The following is a 20612-nucleotide window of genomic DNA, read 5'->3' on the forward strand; positions in this document are numbered from 1 at the left end:
CCCGCACGCGCTCCCGTGCTCACCCAGAAGGGACGAGGCCTGCGTTCTCAAGGAAGGGACCCACGATGAACCCAGAGCCCCCGAGACCGGCCGCTGCCCACCGGGGCCGTAGGCCTTGCAGACACAGGAACGGCAAAAGGACGCCTGGCCGCTGCCACCGCGGGAGGAGCCTTGCAGGGCGGTGCATCGCGCGCTCAGGCCGAGAACCCGCCCCGCGTCAAAGCCGTCGGCCAATCAGAGCCCAAGTCGTTCTGCCCCTTTCTTGTTAGCACCAGCCAATCGACGCCGCGGCAGGCCCATCCTAATTTGCATGCCCGGCGATCTTTCAGCCAATGGGAATATAACTGGCGTGAATTACAGCCAATCATAAGCTGCCAGAGGCGTGGCCCCCCAGTGTCCCACGAGGTGAAGATGCTGCAGGCGGAACCTGGCTGGGAGAGCGGGATTCGGGGGCGCTAAAGTCGCACGGGCAGGGCGGGAAGGAAGATCCGGAGCGGTGCACAGGATCCGGAGCTGGAGCCCCCAGGTGAGTGCAGGGGGAGACCCCAGCGGGCCGCGCTATCCACGGCCATGCACCGAGAGAGCAGCGGCGGGCACCCGCGAGGCCCGCGGTGATTCTCCATCTCCTCTTCCCCAGCGCGTCCCCGCGCCCGCCTCCGTCCTCACCTCCTCTCCAGCCGGCTGGCTCACCTCCTTCTCCATCATCTCCCTTCCCCCATGCCGTCCTCCCTTGCCTACTCTATCTGACAGCTCCGTCTCCGACCCCTGCCCCAAACTTCATCCCTCCCCTCGTCTTGATGTCCCCTCTGCCCATCTCAACCCCTTCTGCTTCCCGAAACCTCGCCTCTCCCAGCCCCCACCCCCCTCCCCATCCCATCTCCCCGCCTCTGCGCAGCCCCACCGGAGCGCTCCAGGTGCCAGTCCTTCCATCCCTTCAACCTTTTTGCTCCTGAAGGTTCACCCTGCCGTTCCCTCCTGGGCCCTATCCCCCATCCTCCCACCCATCCTGCTTCATTCTCTCCCGTGGGCGCTCTCTCCACCTTGCCTCACTCCCCAGGACCTTGGCACTCTCTTCCTGCTCCCTCCACCCCACTCCCTGTGCTCCTTACACATCTTCAGGTTCTCTTCCCACCTCCTTGCCTGCTGCTGGTCCCGAAGGACGCAGAGACCCAGTGCCTGCACCGCTGCATGCTGCAGTAGCTGAAGCTGTGTACCTGCCCACCTTCCCACCCTCCCACCCAGGCGCACCCCAGCACCGCTCCTGGCATTAGTCCTAGAGGCTCCTATGGGGCCTACACTTTGCCTAGAGCATCCTGGGGGTGGAGGGAGGCTCCAGGTGGGAAGCCCCTTAGCACCCTTTCCTGCCTTCCTCCCTGGCCACCATCTCCCTCCCAACCCCCACTTTCCTGCTTAGCCTCACTTTGTGATTCAGCGTTTTTGGGGTTGGTAACTTTCTTTGCTTCCTGGCATGATAGGGACCAGGCTGTGGGGCTGAAGGCTGAAGGTCTTGATCCTGCAGTAGCAGGGCCACCTTAGGAAGCAGACCTGAGCTGCCTGGGTGGAGAGCAGGGACCGCCAGTGGGGGTTGTCTCTTCCTCCCTTTCGTTTGTTGCCCTGTGTTGAACCACATCCAGGGGGAGATGACATAAGTAATAGCTCTTGGGGAAATGGGCTATTAGCATTTATGGAAATTAATACATCCACATCCGGGGATCAGGAACACCAAGTTCAGGCCACAGCTGTCCCACTGTCTGTTGTTTCAGGATTTCTTTCTCCGAAACTTCTCCTCCCCCTCAAAAAACGCCAGCCCCCTACCAATGCCAAGAGCAAGCTCCAGCTCTGCTAGGGAAGCCGCATTGAGGCCCCGTGTTGCAGGGTTTGGGGACCTGCTTGTGGAGAGTCCCATCTGCCCTCTGATTGTTGCTTGGCAAACTCGTCTACCTGCAGAGCTCATATCAGTTTCTGGGCTTCCGCCCCCGTGCCCTCGCTGTGGGGGCCCCAGAGGGCATTGGCCCCCAGGTCACATCCATAGAGACTGTGGACGCCCACCTGCCTCAATGGCACTGAGGGGTCTGAGCTACAGCCCATTCCTGCTTCGAAAGCAGCCTGCTGGAGGCCTCCTGTACCAGACCGAGGTCCAGCTCCTTGTGCCTGTCGCTGCTCCACCAGCGCACAGACACCGTGGGCACTGCTGGCGCCTGGGGACTGAGCCAGGCCGGGGGTGGGGCAAGGGCATGAAAAGTGTGGAACCTGGTTTCATAAACCCTTTTGAGTTTGGATGTGGAGCCTGGATAGGAAGAAGTTGGCACAACAGTGACCGCACACTGGAGGAGTGGCGAGCGGGGACACTGTTTCTTGCCTGGTGAGAGTCACAGCAATGGGCGCTGGGGGGGCGGAGGGGCAGAGAGTTCTGGGTGGGGCAGCTTGAGAGGCTTCATACCATGGGGCTTTCTCTCTTTCCTTTCTTTTTTCACGGATCTTCTAAACCCCAAATGATGCAGGAGGAAGTGAGTCTTGATTTAGCTGTTTCCGGGAGGGGCCCCTCTCGACTTGCCTGTTTGTTGAGGCTGGGCCCGTGGCAACCGGGCAGCAGGCTAGGGGTGAGGAAAGGCCTCCCCTGCTCGGAGAGCCCCAGGGACCGGTTTTATTGGTGGGGACTCTGACAGGAAGCAGCGTGTCTTAAGTCCTTGACTAAATCTCAGTGACCTTCACATCACCAGAGGTCCCAGCACCAGAGCAGTTTTCTGGGGTCCCTGAATAATGGGGCAGAACAGGGTCAGCTGCAGGCATATGCAGGGAGGATGGTCTCTGAGGGTGTCTAGGGCCAGGGACACCTCACCTCCCTCCATCCCCCTTCCCAGCACCTGGGCCTATTGCTCCATAGAGCTGCAAGGGTCTTGGCCACAGGCCCCTCAAAGGAGTCAACTGAAGCCCAGAGGTAGGGGCAAGGCCAGCTTAGACCCCTCCCTTCCTGCCAGTTGGAGCCCAGGTCACTTCTTTGGCTCTCCAGGGGGAGGAAGCCAGCTCCCGTGGATGTGCAGGCCTTGGCCACCCTTTGGGAAGGCCACTTTGGAGGTGCTGCTGACACGCAAGGAGGAAACCAGTGCCATGGGGTGCATCCACGTCAGTGGGGAGGCCATTGGGACAGGAGGTGCTGCCAACCACAGAGAATTCTGGCGACGCCCTCCTGCCTGGCCGGGCAGGGCCCCAGAGCGACATTGCCATGGTTCCAAGACGTCAAAGAGATGTCAAGGGCCTGGACACTGGGCAGGATGGAAGGGAGAAGGGACTCTACCCATGCTGGACATGCGCTTCTGACCGTGCTTCATAGTAAATAACGCCGCGAGGTAGGCTGGTTGGCCAGGGTGGGGAAACCGAGGCCCAGAGCGGTGGGGAGACTGACCCAGCCTCCTGGCTCATGGGCAAACCTGATTCTGTTCCTCCTGTGCCCAGACGCTAAGGTGGGCACCCCTCCTCGTGAATTCTTACCCCCCATGGATGTCCGCGTTCAATCCCAGCTCCAAAGGACATGGAAACCTGCCTTTTCGATGAATAGGAACCCCAGCACGCTCAGGTCTCCACTCACTGTGTGCTCCCCTTTCTTTGGGGTGCCTCAGAGGAGGTGTGGTGCTCAGCTCAGCCAGTGCAGGAGAGAAACAGGGAGCAGGGGCTCCCTGAGAGAGCACGCACCTGGGCCAGGTGGCAACATCACCCACCTGATCGTCCCGTTGCTGCATGGGGGAGCTCAAGGCTATCCATGAGGCCTGGCCTCAGCAGGTGCCAGCGTCTCCCAGCCAGGTGGACGGGGGCAGGGCTGCATCTTACCCTTTGCCAAAGGCCTCAGAAGGCCAGCCTTGCTCTCCCTGCACACCATGGCGTGAGCTCCAGGCCCTGCACCCCCCAGCCTGAGAGTGCACCTGCACACCCAGCTTTTGAACTCACAGCCCTACGGGATGGGGTCCCAGGAGGCCATGTTCCGCTCTGCCCAATGGCCACATGGTTAGCCCCAGACACAGGGCACTGAGTGGGGGCTTGTGTGTATCCCCAGTCCCTGGCACCTGCCTTCCTTGAGCTTCCTCCTTGCAGGCAGCATGTCCTCCCTCTCAGGCCAACACTCAGCACTTGCAGAAGTGACTGTCTCCTTGCCGGCTAGGACACAGACAAGATGTGGTGGAGAAACGGGAGAAAGCAGAGAGGAGGTGGGGCCCTGCTGCAGGCCCTGTGCGGGTGTTTTCCCCGCCGTGGCTGCTGAGCCATTGTCCACCTCAAAGCTGAAAGCCAGGCGCGTGCCTTTCCTTCTCAGAACCCACACCAGATTCGCAGACAAACCAGCAAACTGTTTGTGATGGGGCCAGTTTTCCCCGGAAGCAAGACCCAGTGAACACTGGATCTTGTCCACCACCCTGACCCATGGCCCCTGGTAGGGGGGTTTAGCTCTCTGAGGGTTCACCTCTCTGCCTCTCAGCCACTTGGTGCCGTTCTTGCATCTCCCTTTTTCCGGATTGGTGAAATGAGGTGACTTGATCAGAAACGTAGGGACAGCCCGTGGCACATACAGTAAATGTCACTTAGTCTGTGACTTCTAGTCATAGATGGAGCCCAAACCATTGCCATACCTGGTGGCTCCCAGGACAGCCTGAGCAGAGGGATTTGGGTCCCCTTCTGAAGCATTTCATGGTCTCACTCGGAGCTCCTCAGGAGGGGAGCAGCCTGGGAGAGCCCAGCGACTGCTTTCCCAGGGGGAGGAGGGGGTGGGGAGGGGGCTGTCGCCATTGGTCTGCAGAAAAGAGCCTCCCTGTGAGTGAAGGGACAGGCTCTGCCCTGTCCTCCCTCACCCCAGGACTCCTGGAGGGCCAGGCAATCTGCAGTGCCCGTCGGCCCCGAGGGGCCGCAGAGCCCACCCTGAGCACGCCCATTCCCCCTCTTACCATGATGCATCATCGTGGTCCACCCTCGGCAGCGCCCTGACCTTTCAGAGCAAACTCCAACCCCGGTGTCCACGAGCCGTCAGATGCAGCCCAGGGCAGAAGGATCTAGAGTTCTGCTGGGGGGTGTTGCCATTCTGAGCGCCCCGTGGTGGCAGGCCTTGTCTGGGAACAGTGCCCTTCCCGGCGCTTCTAGATGGAGGAGAGTCAGAAATAACTAAAATCACAGGCAAGGAGACTCTCACGAGTTTGCGCATTAAAAAATAAATCAGGATTTAAACGTAGTTTAGAACCTGGAAATACCGATGATGGGGCCGACGAAGCGCAGGCCCCACCCACCTCTGCCTGTAGGTGGGGCTGCGAGCCAGAAAGAGTGGAGGAATCACTGCCACAGCAGAGAAGCCCCTTCTGGGGGAGGAGAGCAGGGATGTGACACTTGAGGAGAGCTGGAGAGAAGGCAGGGGCTCCTGAGCAGAGCCGAGAACGAGCCCTTGGGACAGGACCCTGCCCGGGCACGACCCTGAGGGAGGACCAGGCGGGTTGGACAGTGGCCCGGTGGCAGGGGCGGCACAGCAGGATGTGAAGATGGCGTTCGTTGAGGGTGGCAGGAACGGGGATCTGGAAGACCAGACATTGAACCCCTGGGGGCTTCGTAGCAAGGCAGTGACACCTCCGTGCGGGGACAGGGACGGAGAAAGTGGAATGTGTCCGCTGTGAGGGGCAAGGACTGGCAGGCACCAGAGAAGACCTGGCTGAGTGCGGGAACCACTGTGCGCTCCACCGCTGCTGCAGCTCCAGCGTGCCACACGGAGTGGGACCCCGTAAAAATGTCTTGAGCAGTGAGTGGAAAGGAGGGCATCAAGGCCACACCTCTGTGGAGCTAGCTGAGCGGCGATGGGGTGTGGGTGGTGAGAGGAGAGGCTGGGACCCGGGGGCTTTGTGGCTGGGTGCGCCTGGCCAGCCTCACTGGGTCCAAGGCCCGCACCGCAGCCGGTTGTGCCTACGGGCATGGGGAGGGCAGAACTGGGGTTCAAGTGGGAAATGACTGCCAACCACCCACTGGTGACCACCCTGACAGTGGGCAAGGTCACTGGGACCCGGGGCTGAGAGGGAAGGAGACAGAAGAGAGCCAGAGTGGCCATGAGTGCGGGATTTGAGAGGGAAGATGAAGGTCAAAATGGGCAGGAGAAGGCCTGGATCATCCCAGTGCCTGAAAGAAGAGGCAATAGAGGGTACAGCAGGTGTCCGCTCCCGCAGGTGGCCCCGCCGCTGGGGGAGGCAGGCTCTGCTGAGAAGGAAGGGGACACAGGCTTCCAGGCATGGCTGGTGTGGCTGCAGAGGCACCCTCCCGGTAACAGGCTCACCTGGCATTTTGGCCCTCTTCTGTGTCAACTCATTCGCTCCTCACTGTCCATGGGCATGTAGCCACCATTGTCCTCATTTCACTGGTGCAGAAACAGGCTCAGCAGGGCCAGGTGACTGCCCAAAGGTCACAGAGAGCACACGAGCCGGAGCCAGGATGTGGACCCAGGCTGTTTGGCGTGGAAGCCCCCTCTCCTAACCTTTGCGCTCTGCCGCCTCGAGGGCTCTGTGGAAAGTGCACAGTGAGTGAAAGGGGAGCTGTGGGGGCTGCCGTGCACTCAGGGGTTAGCAGGTTGGCGGGAAGGAAAGCCGTGTTTCTGGTTAACCGGGTCCATGGGCAGCGCCTGCCCAGTCTGCCCTTTCATAGACAGCCTCCACGGTGCACGATTCTGTGTCCTGCCCCGATGGGGCACCTATGATGTGGGGGTCAGGGCTCCTCCTCCCGGCCTCACTGCTGGCTCGGCATACAGCGTGACTACAGAGAGCATGAGAGCAGGGGCCGCATCGGGACCACAGGGAGTGGTGCCCAAGAATGGCCCGGAGGGTCCTGCTGCAGCTCAGCCAGCTCCTTCCTTCACCAGCCCCTGGGCCAGGGCTTCCGAGGCTGCACTTTGAGAAACACCTCCCAGCTCTTTGAGTGTATGGGCGAACTTTCCTGCGGTGTTGAGCTGGGTCTGCCAACCCTGTGGGAGGAGGGAAGCTAACAAGGTCCCTAGACATGCCGACCCTACCCAGAGTCATACTTCCCTCAGCAGGTGTTGCTGGGAGGGATGGGGAAAAGAGGGCTGCTCCACCCTCCTGCAGCCTGGTAACCATGGTAACCACAGGGACCAGCTGGAGGCGTCCTGTCACCTGCTGGGCTATATGGGTGCTGAGGGCCTGGCTGGGCCCCACGGTCCTACCACTGGGTCTCTGGGTAGCAGCCTGTGTGGGTGGCAGGTGCAGCCCTGAGCACCCACCCAGCAGTCTGCAAGCAAAGGCATCAGAGGCCTGGAGACCCTTCCCCCATCCCAGGCCCAGGCAGAACCCCTGCTCTCTACAGCAGCCCGGGAGCGGGCATTGAACCCACATGGGGCTTTATTTCATCCGGCATTAGGGGCTGGGGTCCTGGGCTCCTCCAGCCCACAGGCCTCGGGAAAGCCTCCTCACTCCTTGACGCTGTGTGTATATGTGTGTGTGTGTGTGTTCCAGCCTCCTTGTTTTCAGGAGAGGGAAACAGAGGCTCGGGAGAAATCATACTTATTGGCAGAGCTGGGCTCGAAGTATGGCCCAGCAGGGGTCCCAATGACGGCCGGCGGTGGGCGCCCCCAGCGGCCTCACCAGTGTGCTGCAGGTCTCTCTGAGCACCGGCCATGGTGGCCACTGTAGCTGATGTCCAGTCCCTCCTAGACCATGTATCCATGAAACCGGGGTGTGTCAGGCCCGCCACCTCTGGACCCAGCTCAGCTCTCAGACAGGCACTTGGCAGCTCAGGCTCTCGGCATGGGTCGGCGCACAGACTCCCCCGATGGCGGAGCCACGTAGGAAATGGCACTCGTAGGTCCAATCCGCCCAGCCCGAGCCACCTCTGCAGAGCTAGGAAGGGGCGCGGGACACAACCCCAGACTCGGGGGCAGCCAGCAAATGCGGGACAATCAGACAATAGCACGTTGCAGCAGAAAGCAAATCTGGTATCGAATCCTCGCTAGGACCCTGCTCCACACATCAGACCCTCCTTTGGAGGGGTCCACCCCACAGTGGGTGCTCCCGCGCCCCCCAACCCAGGCCTCGCCCTTCCTAAGCCAGACAGCCTCCGCCTGGTCCTTACAGGGAAGTGCTCTTTCCCTAAATGTGCTGGAAAGTTTTGTGGGTGTTTGGCGCAGGACCCCCACGAAACATGAAAGGCATCTCCGCCCACCTCGGGCCAGAGGCACACTCGCCTGACCCTGGCTGACCTCACGCCCCTTCGAGGCCTGCGCACTGCACTACATGCTCTGCACAGCCGACCTCCTCCCCCCTCTGCCCCCACTCCCTTGGGACTGGTATCCGGGGGCCCAGAGCTGCAGAAAGAAGTCACTGCCACAGCCCTGACGGTCCTCTGTGACGTGTGATTTGGGAATGAGGTTCTGCTGGTGGCCCTGGCGCCGCCCTCAGCCAGGACTGCTTTCCCGCCTCCACTTCTGCCCCCTCGTCCGGCCCAGGAACTTTCAGAGGCCCCGCTTGCAGGAACTGACCTGCCACCCACCTGCCACCTCATGAGCTATGAGTCCTGAGGCTGAACCTGTGAGACCAAGCCTGCACTCCTTGGGGACAGGGCTCCCTGATCTCACCTTCCCCAGGCTGGCCCTTAACCCCCGGGCACACTCCTGCCCCACCCTGAACAACAGGCAATGCCCCAGGGAGGGCAGAGCAGCCCTAGCCTCTGGCCCTGGCACCCAGCCAGAAATAGCAGCAGGCGGGACACTCCCTGAAGCTGAGACAAAGCCAGGGCGCAGAGCCTGTGTGCTGAGGCAGCTGTGGTCCTGAGGCTGGCATCCTAGGCTGACGGCCGCAGGCGCCCGGCCACCTGGCACCTGGCTGCCCACGGCTCCCCGATTAGACCGCACGCTCCTGTTTGTACAGCTGAGCTACTTCATTATGCAAAGAGAGTTCCTCCTGACTGCAGAAGGTGTCCCAGGGCATCCAGATTGGTCCCAGGTGGCAGCCAGAGAGGGCCGCCATTTCGTGAGCAGATTTCCAGGGGAGGGGGCCTCCAGGGGGAGGACTGGACAGCTAGAGGCCTGCGCCCCTGCAGGAAGGGCCAGGCACTCCATCTGAAGCTGGAAAACCACGATGGTGATGATGATGGGATGGTGATGGTGGTGGTGGCGGTGATGTTCATCATTGTGGTGGTGGTGGTGGTGGTGGCGGCAGTGGTGATGGTGGTAATGATAATGATGGTGGTGATGGCGGTGATGTTCATCATGGTGGTGGTGGTGGCGGTGGGGGTGGGGGTGGTGATGGCGGTGATGTTCATCATTGTGGTGGTGGTGGTAAAGATGGTGGCGGTGGTGGTGGTGGTAAAGGTGGTGGTGGTGGTGGTGTTCATCATGGTGGTGGTGGTGGCGATGGCGGTGGTGGTGGTAGTGGTGGTGGTGGCGGTGGTGTTCATCATGGTGGTGGTGGTGGCGGCGGCGGCAGTGGTGGTGGTGGTAAAGATGGTGGCGGTGGTGGTGATGATGGTGATGGTGGTAAAGGTGGTGGTGGTGATGTTCATCGTGGTGGTGGTGGGTGGTGGCGGCGGTGGTGGTGGTGGTGATGTTCATCGTGGTGGTGGCGGCGGCGATGGTGATGGTGGTAATGATGATGGTGGCGGTGGTGGTGGTGATGTTCATCATAGTGGTGGTGATGGCGGTGATGTTCATCATGGTGGTGGTGGTGGTGGCGATGGCAATGGCGGTGAGGAGAACAGCGACAACTGTAATTATCTACATCAGCTGCTGCATGGGTCACAGACCTGCTCTTTGTCGGGCCTCCGCTCAACCCTTGCACGTGTTCACTCTCAGTCCCCCAGCTCCTAGGAGCGGGCACTCTGACGGCCTGTGCTTCGTGGACAAGAACAGGGCCGCGCCCACCATGGCTCACAGCTGCCAGAGAACAGAGCTAGCAGATGACCTCCAGGGACCCCCGACCGTGTGCCCTTGACCACCTCGTTAGCAGGACAGAGCCTCACCCTCAGCCTCCACCCTGGGCTGGGGCCACCAGGATGCCTAGAAAGAGGAAATATCACCTGAGGCACAGCCCAGCACCCAACGGGCTGCCCTGCTCCACCTCGGGGCTGCAGAGCCTCTGTGGGACCCCCCTGCTACCACGGCAGTGGGGGGGAGGGTCTCCTTTGCCTTCCCACGCACACAAGCTCCCCACTGGGTCTGAGGCAGGAATCCCCGCCCCCACACACCTGTGTACCCCCTCTTTGTCCTGACAGAGACATGGGCGCTGTCCTTTCTCCGCTGGGCATTACAGCATAGCACTGTCCTAAACAGGGAAACCAACCACTTCATAGCTTCTCGTTTTCCCGTAACTCATTTAAACAGTGTCTCCCGAGGGGCTCAGCGCCTGTTCCCTCTCCCAGTAAGGCTGCAGGGAACGTCTGTGTGTGCCCAAGTCCATGTCCTCTCTCACACAGTCACATAAGTAGGACTTCTGGACCCCAGCCCAGGCGCCCTTCTCACCATGTGCCCCAGAAGCGGTGACATCCCAGGGAACAGCCACAGCCTCGCGAGCAGGGAGTCTTCCCATTTAAAACCCTGCTTTCCTGTTAATTACACGGCTGCAAAGGCACTCGCCTGGCGGTCCCCTTTGACGCAGTTTTAACTCAGCAGAGCCCCTACTGGGCGCAGAGGAAAGTTGGCTTTCAGACCGCAGGTGCGCCGCTGCCTGGGCAGGGGTTGAATCGTTCCTGACTGTCCCATGACACCGGACACAATCCACTTTGGAACCATTTGTTCTTTATTCTTACAGCCCCCGGAGAGCAGGGGGCCCAGGGCCCAGTCAGAGACGCGGATGCAGGTAGCTGCAGACATTTCCCTGCAGACTCCTCACTGCGCCCCCCCCACACACCAAGGTGGGGGACTGAGGCAGTGCTGGTGATGCAGGCCCAGGCCCCCAGAGAAGGCTGCTTCTCTGCTTCCCGTACAACCTGCTACAGTTAGAGGATGTAAAAGGCTAGGTGGGTGTGTCAGTCTCCTAGACCCCGGAACAACTTGGCACAGACGTCCGTGTTGACTCTCTCCCGGGTCTGGAGGCCGGACATCCAAAATCATGGTGTGGGCCGGCTGGCTCCTGCTGGAGGTCGCGAGGGAGAGTCTGTCCCCGGCGCTGGTGTTTGCCCGCAGTCCTCAGCATCGCTTGGCGTATCGACACATCGCTGCCACCTCTGCTCTGGTGCCACAGTGCCTCTGTCAGTGCAGGTGTCCTCACCTCTCCTTCTAAGGACACCTGTCCTTGGATGTAGGGCCCACCCTAATCCAGGATGACCTTACTGCAGGACTCTTACCTTAATTCCACCCGCAAAGACCCCTTTGCCACCCAAGGTCATAGTCATAGGGGATTAGGACTTTGACATATCTCGGGTGAGGATGGGGGACACCGCCCCACTGCAGCAGGTTTCTGCCATGGAGACCACCCCCAGCCCCAGCACCCTCCAGAACCTTCTTTCTTGTCTGCTGGATTTGGCCCTTGGGGACTGGGTGGAGCACGGACATGGGGTCCCGTTGGCTTGTGTTAGGTCAGCCCTCCAGAAAAGCAGCCGTCACACCTGGAGCTGAGGCTTTGTGCTCACATGCAAAGGAGTTGGATTGAGGAGGGGGCATCCTCCAGCCACACCTGGAGGCAGAGCCCCTTCCTGGCTCAGCGATGGGCTCGGCAGCCTGGAAAGGCCACAGGAAGCCGGAGTCCTCCACCTGTTACCAAAACTCACCTGAGGGTGACGGGCCAGCAGGTCCCACTAGGGTGGATGGGAAACCAAGGTCAACCACCTTTGCAGGAGGCCAGTGTGTGACCCCCGGGAGGATTTCAGGGAGCGCCAGAGCCATCAGACATGCCCCCTCGCGAGCACACTTCCGAGGCTTCTGACCCCCCCGCGAAGGGAGCCAGTGCCTGTGCAGTTCTCCCAGGGGTCCGACTGAAACTGACGTGAAGGCATCAGAGCGTTGTCCAGGGCTCCAGCGCCCATGGCTCCGGCTCCCAGCTCGTGTGGAATCCCCACGGGTCTGGGGATCAGCCGGGGCCAGCGGCCTTATGCTGTGCCAGGCACGGTGCTAATAAGCACAGCGGGGGGGGGCCCTGCTGGACAGGATGGCCAGAGCGTCCCCGTGTGGGGCTGCCCAGGAGTAGATGGCTCCACTTTCTCTCACGTTTACCCAGAAACTCAGCCAGGCAAATAGGACCACCCACGGCTCCCCAACAGGCTGCACTGCCTGGTCACTGCCCACCACCCACACCCCAACCCCAGTGTGGGTTCACCCAGGGATCTGGGGAGGGAGAGACCCCAGTCACACCTGAGGAAGGACCAAGTGTCCATGGCACATGAAGAGACTGTCCCTGAGATGCCCTGTCTGGGAAACACTGGAATGCTGGCCTCCTGCCTTCTCTCACTGTGAGGTATAAGCAGTTAAAACCCACCCCTCTGCCCAGGAAGCAAGGGAAGCAGCTTGGAGCCTGTCCATCTGTCCATCCATCCATCCACCCACCCAGAGCTGGGGCCGCCTCTGCTTCCTCCTGTGTCAGCTGCCTCCAACTGCTGAGTCAGGCTTTGAAACGCAGTCATCACGGGCAAGGTTGTGTGCTTTCCCCACATCCCTGCACTCTGTGGTGTTTTTTCCTACCGTGGCTCCGCCAAAAAGCTCTCAGTCCGGCTATGAGGGGACGCAGCGTTTCCCCACCACTCCTGCTTTGGACACTGCCAAAGGAGTGGGGTGAGCCGGGCCCTCCCACAGACACTGGGCATCGCTGGCACTGCTGTCCTTGTAGGGAGAGGGACAGAGTGTGTCCTCTCGCTCTGTCCCTCTGCTGATGGATGATCCCGCTCAGAGGTGGGTGCAGAGGTTCCACTTCGGATGCTCCAGTCGCTGCAGCTGCAGCCTCGGCCCAGGAGGGGCTAGAAATGGTGCCTCTGTGGTGGTGCTACTGATGGTGCTGGTGGTGATGGCACAGGTGGTGCTGGTAAACGTGCTGGTGATGGTACAGGTGGTGCTGGTAAAGGTGGTGATGGCACAGGTGGTGCTGGTAAACATGCTGGTGCTGGTAGTGATGGTAAAGGTGGTGCTGATGGTGATGGTACAGGTGGTGCTGGCAGTGATGGTAAAGGTAGTGCTGGTGATGGTACAGGTGATGCTGGTGGTGTTGATAAAGGTGCTGGTGATGATGGTACAGGTGGTGCTAGTAATGCTGGTGGTGGTGGCCATGGCAGTGGTGGCCACAGCGGCCTGGGTGCCCTGGATCCCGTGTGAGTCCTTTGGGATCGCACGGCCACCTCTCAGATTGCTGTGAGTGTGGGTGGCCAGGAACCACTGCCTCCCTGGGGTCCTCTCACTGGCACCAGTGGGGAGGGGATCCTGGCCGTGGGCCCTTAAGACCTGCAGGCTGTTTCCCACTTGGTGTGAAGGGCAGGCCTTGGGCTTCCCCAGGGAGATGCCCTCCAGGAAGGCAGTAGCCTTGTCCCTGTCCTGCAGCAGGAAGCCCCTGTCCCCCAATGGCAGTGGCCTGCCTGCTCCCGCGGGCCCACACCAGGGATGGACCTCTGTTCATTACCTTTAAGAGCTTCTCCGAAGGTCAAGGTCAGCTGATTCTGACATCAGAATGGGAGACATACTCTCGGTGTTAAAAGACCAGCAATCAATTGGGAAAAGAAAGCTGGGGTGGGGAAGTATGAGAGACCCCACGTACAGCCACCCGAGAGCTCTGTGCCCCGCCCCATGCATTCACATACACACAGGCACGCACATGCGTGCCTCTGTGATCTCCTGCTGCAAGCAACCCTCATCTCCCCCTGAGCCCCCGAGGAGAGGCTGCCCCTGGAGGACATCCACACACAGGAAGCTCAGCACCACCGCCTGGCCGGCCCGGGGTGGAGTGTCAGCCTGCTTGCGGGGAGGCCCTTCCCAGGCGTCCATCCGGGTACACGACTAGGCTGCAGACTGCTGGGCTGACGGACGGATTGGGCTGTGGGTGTGCCTTCACACACGCATGCGCGTGCACACACCCCTTCAGATGCACCAGCCGCACAGACGCCCCCGTCGGGGCTTCTACCGGGGTGGGCCTGGAAGGCACTGGCCTGCGGGTTTTGGTGTCTCCCTGGATTCTCTGGATGAGCTTCCTGGAAGAGAAGGGACTGTGACCCACTTCCACAAAGGGGATGTAAAACTAGTTTTAAAGAAAAGAAGGAACCGCACATGACCTGGAATTCACTTTCGCCCAGGGATGCTGCTGTGGAATCTCCGCCGCGCCTTCCCCTGGGACTTCTAGGGATGACACGAGAGGCCTGCAGGTTATCTGGGGCGCTCTCACTCTCTCTGGCAAGTGTTCCCACACTCCCGTGATTGGCCTTTCCCCCCAGGAGTCAGGTCAGATGTCCACACAACCAGTCCTGCTTCTGAGTTTGCATTTTTTCTCTTAGTCAGTTAAACGTTTTTCTTAAATAAGCTTGTTTTGGAAAGAAACTCGCTGTCCCTGCACTAAAGGCAAATCCTGCTCTACTTGTCACAATTCAAATGTAACAACTCAAGTGCGACCGGGGTGCCCAGCCCTTGAAAATCCCTGCCTCGGCGGATCCTGGATGAGCCTTGGGCTTGTTTTCAGGGTACTGGGGGGGCATGCCGCCTGCCGTCCCATCAGTCCACATCACCAAGGGTGAGTGGGGGAGCCCCCCACCGATCCCTGCACAGGTCAATATAGGAGATGGGAAAGCAGGGGCGGGGTGGGGGGCATCAGCCCCACAGACACCCCTGCTGGATTTAGGCTGGGGCTGTGATGTTGGGAAGGAGGGCACCTAGGGGCAGGCTGGTGTTCGGGCATTGAAGATTAAACCGGAAAGCTGTGGGGAGTGTTCCTCTGGAGAAACCGTCCTGGAGTCTGGGACATAAGGGTGAGGTGGCACCAAATGGGGGACCCCGGTCCCGGCCAAGCCTGTTGAGTTGAGCCATACCCGAGATCCTGACGTGAAGCCCTGGGAGAAAGTCGCTGAGGCTGCAGAAGGACAACCTCACTTGCTGGCTTCACCGCCCAGCCGCCCCACCTGGCTCAGCCTCATGCAAGGGGGTGCGTGTTCATTACAATCAACCTGTCCGGAGCGGGAGTGGTGTGCCCCCGTGCACTCAGCAAAGGCCCTGTCCTGAGCCTGAGGGGTCCCACAGGGGACAAGACAGCCCCAGTGGCCACCCTGGGGGGCTCGCCATCTGGCTGGGGGGCAGCCAGGTGAATAGTCGCCACAGGCCAGGGAGGACACTCCGCAGAAATTGGCATGTGCTGACCTCGTGGACTGGACGCTTTGGAGAGAGCTCTCCCAGGCAGGCGGCCTCTGGAGGGTGACATTTGACCAGAGACACCAAGAAGAGTGTCCCGGGTGGAGGGACCACACCTGCAGGACTGGGGCAGCTGCTCCAGCCAGGGACTGAGGAGGAGCCCGGAGGAGAACACAGCCGGCTCCCCACCTGGATATCTGACAAGCGCCTCAGACCAGATGCAGCCGCCACCGCCTGGCCCCGAACACCCCCGCCCTGCTGCACCCAGCCACCCCCCACATCTCAGGAACCGGCAGCTCTTCTCCAGAAGCCTGGGGGTCACCCTGCACCTGTCTTCCTCTAATACCCCACACCCACCTGCCAGCCATGGGTCGTCTCCCCCTCTGCCCTGGCCCAGCCACCTGGACCGCCGAACAGCCTCCTGGCGAGACCCCCATTCGCACTTCTGCCCCTCTGACCCAGCCGTCTCCCCTGCCACCAGAAAGCTAGGAAAGTGTAGATGGGCTCACTGTCGTGGGAGGAGGCCTCTGTGGCTCCTTCTCTGTGGAAAGGCAGGCAGCGGAGGGCTGTGGTCAGGGCCGGACTCCCAGGACTGCCGCACACTAGGTGACTGGGCAGGCTGCCTGCACCACTCAGCCTCAGTTTCCTCCACTGCCCTCATTGGCTGGCCAAAAATAGTACCGCCCTCCCAGGGCTGGGGGCGGGGATAAGCGAGCAAGTACACCTGAGGGTCAGGTGCACTCCGCCCCCAGCAGCCCTGACTTGGCCCCACCCAGTGACTCCAGGGGCTGCCATTCTGGTAGGCACTTTGCACCTCCGCCCACCCACAGAGCCAGGAGCACACGGGGACATCCTGAGCCTCTAACCACTTGACCCCGGTCTTTCTCCAGGACCCGCTGGTGGCCATGCGCAGGTCGCCATGCACAGGTGGTGGAGGTGTGACCTCTCAGAACTGTGTTCGCTGCGGAGGCTGAGGGCCGGACAGAGAGGGCAGGTGGCCCATCTGCCCTGACCGTGAGGTGACACACACAGGGTTTAGAAACACCACTCTCGTTTCCTTTCGTTGCGGGGGCGAGAATGAGAACATGCAGTCTGTGCGAGCAACGCAAGTGAAAACATAAATGAGGCACAAACAGCCACCAGAAATAGTCCGGCCTCAGAGGCGGCAGCCTCGTCCCGCGGCCAGCTGTCCCTTGCGAGCGGCATCGCAGAGAGCGGCTGGGGGATGGCTTTCCGTGTTTATTCGGAACAGATAAATCAGCCCTGGGATCCGATGGCCAGTCAGAATTACTGGCGAAGGAAAAGCAGGTCACTGAGGACTCAGAGCGCGCAGGGCCTCTGTGCCTTCTCCCCTCCTCCCCTGACATCCCTGCTGAGCAGTGAGCCAGGGGCTTGGCCAGCAGGCACCATGGGCTCACCTTCCTGGCACAGAAAGTCCCACAAGAGGACAGAGCTTCTGCGAGTGCTGTGAACATGGTCACCTCTGCCTGAATTTCATTTCTGTGGATGTCACTTTTTTGTGTTTTTTAAGATTCTATTTATTTTTAGAGAGAGGGGAAGAGAGGGAGAGAGAGGAAGAGAAACATCCATGTGTGGTTGCCTCTCACACGCCCCCTACTGGGAACGTGGCCCGCAACCCAGGCCTGTGCCCAGCCCAGGAATCCACCACCTCTTGGTTCGTAAGTCGGCGATCAGTCCACTGAGCCACACCAGCCAGGACATCACCTTGTTTTTAATGACATAGATCAGAGGTCTGCAAACCATGCTCAAAGGCCAAATTCGGCCCCCACCTGTCTTTGTAAATAAAGTTTTATTAACACACAACACAGCCACACCCCTCCATCCACATAGTGCCTCTGCTGCTCTCACACAGCAGAGCTGGAGTCGTGCCAGAGACCGCCTGGCCCATGTGGCCTACAAGGTTGACTCTGGCTCTTCCCTGCACCAGTTTGCTGTCCCCTGCCATAGATGTTTTCGTCCCATGCTCAGGCATCCTGGGAAGTACCCCGTCCACCTCAACGCTAAGGGTGGGATCTTTCGTTTCGTGGGGCTTTCCTATGCTGATGTTGATTTGGGGTTTAGAGATGGTTTTGCTTTGAGAGTCTGCAATAATTAGGTTTCTCTTACGTAGGGAACCTCTTTGGGCAGGGACAGTGGAGTCACGATGGTTAGCTGTTCTGAAAGGGAGACCCCCGCCTGCCACCTGTGGCCACTGCAGCCATCAGAGCAAGGGGGCCTCCCACTGAGTCCCAGGGGCCGGCGGGGTGCCCAGGCCCACCTGCTGGCCACCACCTACTCTGCTCCTCAGACAGCCTTGGGGGAGAAGCAGGAGTGCCCCATGGGGTGGGGGGGCACTGGACAGGGCTAGGAGGGACCTCCTTTTCCCTGCGATGTCGTCCAAGCTCCCCGTCCTGGCTTCCATGAGTCAGAGAGGAGCCACTCATGTGGTGCACCACCCCCACTGTGGTGCCCCAGGGCTTTGGTGGGAGGGGGTCCTCTCAGGGGTCCTTGGGGCCAAGTCCTGAATTCAATTAGGTCTTTTCACGTGACCTGTCCTGAATGCTTGGAAAACTTGCGTGTCACCGGGGAGGCGTCTCCCAGAGAACAGAGGTGCGGGGAGCCTTTCGACTGCGATGGTTTGCATTTGTGCGAAGGCTCTGGGAGACCTGTCACACGCGGCGCAACTGAGGGGGGACCAGAGGCGGCGGTGGTGGCACGTGGCCCCTATGGGCACCCGTGCGCCTCCTGGGTTTGCCCGCCCCCCACCATAGTGAGGTTCTGGACCTGGACGGGCAAAGTGCTGCAGATGGTGCAGCCTCCGAGACGGGTCTGCCTTCTGGTGTCGCTGTTAAGGTGGATTAGCCTGTCCAATCCCAGAGAGCAGGCTGTGATCTCAAGAGGTGATCCCAGGGTGGGCTTGCAAGTCATTAAACCACCTGAGATCCGCCAAACGAGCTCCCAGAGACCAAGAGCGTTTTGGAGCTCAGCACTGAGGGCCTTGTGGGGTGGCACGTGTGGGTGAAGACCACACAGAGAGGTAAAGTCCGAGGTGCACCCAGGAGGTGAGTGTGGGCAGTAGGGGCGGGCACGTGGCCCTGAAGGCTGTGTGCGAGCAGATGGGGGTGTTCAGTGTCTGATGCCCCGTCTCTGTAGGAGTGAGGGTGGCCTTCCACCAGGCGTGGTGACAACGGAGGCAGTGCCATCCTAGAGCAGGGCTCAGCAGGCCTCTCCCACAGAGGACCAGAGAGTAAATGGGTTGGGCTCACGGGCAAAGCAGCTGGTGCAGCTCCTCAGCTCCGGCATGTCACGGGGTGCAGTCGTGACCTGGGTATTGATTGATCCAGAGAGAGGCCATGCCGAGGGCGGGTACTGAGGGTGTCCAGGCACTGGCGTTGGACCCTCGAGCATCAGATTCCCGCCCGACACTTCCGAGCTGGCTGACCTCGCCCTCGCGCCCTCGTCGGCGCAGTGGGCACCGTCACCCAGCCGCCTGTGAGGTTTTGTGAGGATTCTGTGTGACAGCTGTGTGAAGCCTGTTGCCTGACACTGGCCCAAATTATAGTTGTTAATTATTAAGTCGGAACCTTCTGTGGGAGCTTCGAAAGCAGCGATGTTGTTTGCTCTCCGTGGCGTGGGTGGGCGATGCCAGATGTCCTCGAGTGCGCCAAGGACAGCAGGGCCACGAGACAGGGTCTGTTGTCTCCAGAGAGTGCCAGTGGGCCCGGCGGGGGGACGTGACAAGGGAGCTGATTTCACACCAACACAAGGGCCTTTTTCTTGGCTTCGGTTGTCCCAGGGGTGATCTGCTCAGCGTCCCCCTGGGTAGAGATGGGCAGGCCCCTAGCGTGGGGATCTTACAGAGCAGGCTGGTGTCTGGGCGCTGGACCGGGCTTCGCACCTCACACCGGCGAGTCTAGGATGTGTGAACTCCGTTTTCTGTACAGTCGGGAGACTCAGCCCCCACCCAGGGCCCTGGCTTCACTGAACGTGAGTCTCCTCAAGGCAGATTCAGTCAGTACTTGCTACTTAAGTTGTAGAAATATCTAGAACCCCTCTGAGGCCTCTACCTGCTGCCACAGGTCACCCCACCTGGGCCTTGTGCTGCCTCCCCCACCTCCCCAATCCAACCTGAGACACCCCCAGCCTCACTCCTGCTGTAGGCAGCCTTCTCTGTGAGGATGAATGTTCCAGAAGAGTCTGTGCCTCTCCATTGGGGAAGCAAAACTTTCCCAGATTCTGCTGATGGCTGTGCCAAGGCCACACTGGCTGGCAGGTGACTCGGGAGCCAGTGCGTGTGTTTCGACCCCGCTGGAACCCATGGCCCAGGCACACCCAGTGCGGAAGGCACACTTCTTGTTGACCAAGTGAGATATTTCTAGCTTTGCCGCCCAGCCTTTAACAGTCGCCTGCACTCCCGGCCCAAGGTACGGAAACCCTAAAAACGAGTTGGCGGGTCCCCAAGGAAACTCAATCTACATTTAGGGGCCAGGAATGAAGCCGCGGTTTGAGGGTTGGTGCCCGTGGCTATGCAGCAGGCAGCCGGCGAGAGCGTGGGCCTCGGTCTGAACCACCCAACTGTCACCTGCTGCTCCGAGATCCACGAGAGTGGGAATTCAGTCTGCGTTCATTCGAAGACACACAGGGTCGTGGCGACGTGCTGTGCCAGAAGAGGGCCCCCGTCCTGAGTCAGGCCAAGGGGGCCTCCGGGGAGAGGTCGCTCTACAGGTGGAGCCGGGTCTGTCCACTCGGGCCCTGCTGGGCTGTGTGGCCGTGGGAGAGCCGAGGATGCGTGGGCCTTGACTGTCTGTCCACAGAAGAGCTCTTGCCTGTGAGGGTTAGAGGCGGAGAGGGCATGGCCCAGAGGGGCTCGGCCGCACGGGTCCCCCACTCTCCCTCAGGGTCTCTGTTCTTTCCCCTTCCTGTCTGCCCTCCTCTCTCCCCTCTCTTCTCCTCTGTTCTCCCTCCCGAGCTTCTCTCTCGACACCTCTGCCATCCTCAGTCAGTCACAAGTACGCACTGAGCGCCCCGAACTGTTCACGCCTCCCTTCCCTTCCTCTTTCTCCCCCATGGCCCCGTTGGAGACCCCCAGGGGCACCCGGTCCGACTGATGGATCGATGCATAGGAGCCGAGCTGGCTGACTACCCACCAAGGCTACAGAGCCCCATCACAGGTCCGGGGGAGGGGTGGGTTGTTCCTTCCCAGTCCTCCCTTTGCCTTGCTCTCCCCCTGGTGGGGCCCCCAGGAAGGGAAGGCAGAGCAGAGAGAGGCTACAGACCCACAGAGGGGGCACCCCCTCCCTGGTCCTCCCTGCCGCCCCCCCCTCACATCATCCACTTGTGCCCGCTG

General features: G+C 60.6%; 2 protein-coding genes across 9 annotated transcripts in view; one reads left to right on the forward strand and one right to left on the reverse strand.

Moving 5' to 3' along the window:
* NPHP4 (nephrocystin 4) overlaps nt 1-211 on the reverse strand; it is an 86129-nt gene extending 85918 nt beyond the window's left edge. For all 6 annotated transcript variants that reach the window (XR_008426362.1, XM_053920266.1, XM_053920265.1 and 3 more), the window contains exon 1: nt 24-211. The gene's annotated coding sequence lies outside the window, so the exon portion shown is untranslated. The remainder of the gene's footprint in view (nt 1-23) is intronic.
* Nucleotides 212-407: 196 nt separating this feature from the next.
* The window catches only part of KCNAB2 (potassium voltage-gated channel subfamily A regulatory beta subunit 2), a 65196-nt gene continuing 44991 nt past the window's right edge, over nt 408-20612 (forward strand). For 2 of the 3 annotated variants that reach the window (XM_024554171.4, XM_071220828.1), the window contains exon 1: nt 408-526. The gene's annotated coding sequence lies outside the window, so the exon portion shown is untranslated. Of the gene's footprint in view, nt 527-6379; nt 6530-20612 lie in introns of all 3 variants that reach the window. The other variant, XM_053920271.2, reaches the window with a different exon arrangement.

Source organism: Desmodus rotundus, chromosome 3 (assembly GCF_022682495.2).
Source record: "Desmodus rotundus isolate HL8 chromosome 3, HLdesRot8A.1, whole genome shotgun sequence".
Taxonomy (NCBI): domain Eukaryota; kingdom Metazoa; phylum Chordata; class Mammalia; order Chiroptera; family Phyllostomidae; genus Desmodus; species Desmodus rotundus.